This window comes from Chinchilla lanigera, unplaced genomic scaffold (genome assembly GCF_000276665.1).
Source record: "Chinchilla lanigera isolate Chin_1 unplaced genomic scaffold, ChiLan1.0 scaffold00060, whole genome shotgun sequence".
In the NCBI taxonomy this organism is placed as follows: Eukaryota; Metazoa; Chordata; class Mammalia; order Rodentia; family Chinchillidae; genus Chinchilla; species Chinchilla lanigera.
The window spans coordinates 7598985-7600121 of NW_004955461.1; the positions used below are offsets into that span (position 1 = coordinate 7598985).

Consider the following 1137-nt stretch of genomic DNA (forward strand, 5'->3'; position numbering starts at 1 on the left):
CTTTTATTTCTCTCTCTTGTCTAATTGCTCTGGCTAATGGTTCCAGAACTGTATTGAACAGGATTGGTGACAGCAGACATCCTTGTCTTGTTCCTGATTTTGAAGTAAAAGCTTTCAATTTTTGTCCATTTAGAATGATGTTGGCTGTTGGACTGTCACAGATAGCTTTGATCAGGTTGAGGTAAAGACCATCTGTTCCTATTTTCTGTACAATTTTTATCATGAATGCATGTTGGACCTTGTCAAAAGCTTTTTCTGCACCTATTGAGATGATCATGTGGTTTTTGTCTTTGGCTCCATTGATATGACATATAACATTTATAGATTTGTGAATATTGAACCAACCTTGCATTCCTGGAATGAATCTGACTTGGTTGTGATGTATGATTTTCTAGATGATTTGCTGCATTCTATTTGCTAGTATTTTATTGAGTATTTTTGCATCTATATTCATTAAGGAGATTGGTCTGTAGTTCTCTTTCTTGTTTGGGTCTTTCTCTGGTTTTGGTATCAAAATGAGTTACCTCCAGAAATGAGTTAGGGATAATTGCTTCCTTTTCAATTTCATCGAAGAGTTTGAGGAGTGTTGGTATTAATTCTTCTCTGAATTTCTTGTAAAATTCTGCTGTGAATCCATCAGGGCCTGGGTTTTTCTTTGTTTGTAGGTTTTTAATCATGTTTTCAATCTCATTAATTGATATTGGGTTATTCAGGATTTTTATATCTTCTTGACTCAACCTTGGTAATTTGTACATATCTAGGAATCTGTCCATTTCTTCCAAGTTTTCTATCCTATGGGAGTAAAGATTTTCAAAGTAGGTATTAATGATCTTCTGAATTTCTGTGGGATCTGTAGTAATTTCATCCTTTTTATTCCTTATTGCATGAAGTTAAGTTCTTTCCTTCCTTTTTTGATAAGGTTGGCTAGGGGTTTATCAATTTTATTTATTCTTTCAAAGAACCAACTCTTTGATTCATTTATTTTTTGGAAGGTTTTCTTCATCTCAGTTGCATTAATTTCTGCCCTAATCTTTATAATCTCCTCCCTTCTTTGGGCTTTGGGCTTGACTTGTTCTTGTTTTCTAAAAGTTTAGATGCAGCATTAAGCTATTTATTTGTTTTCTGTTTTCCTTATGT

At 33.6% G+C, this 1137-nt stretch overlaps 1 protein-coding gene across 1 annotated transcript in view; it reads left to right on the forward strand.

Moving 5' to 3' along the window:
• Tg (thyroglobulin) overlaps positions 1-1137 on the forward strand; it is a 216191-nt gene that overhangs the window by 111717 nt on the left and 103337 nt on the right. The window lies entirely within an intron of this gene.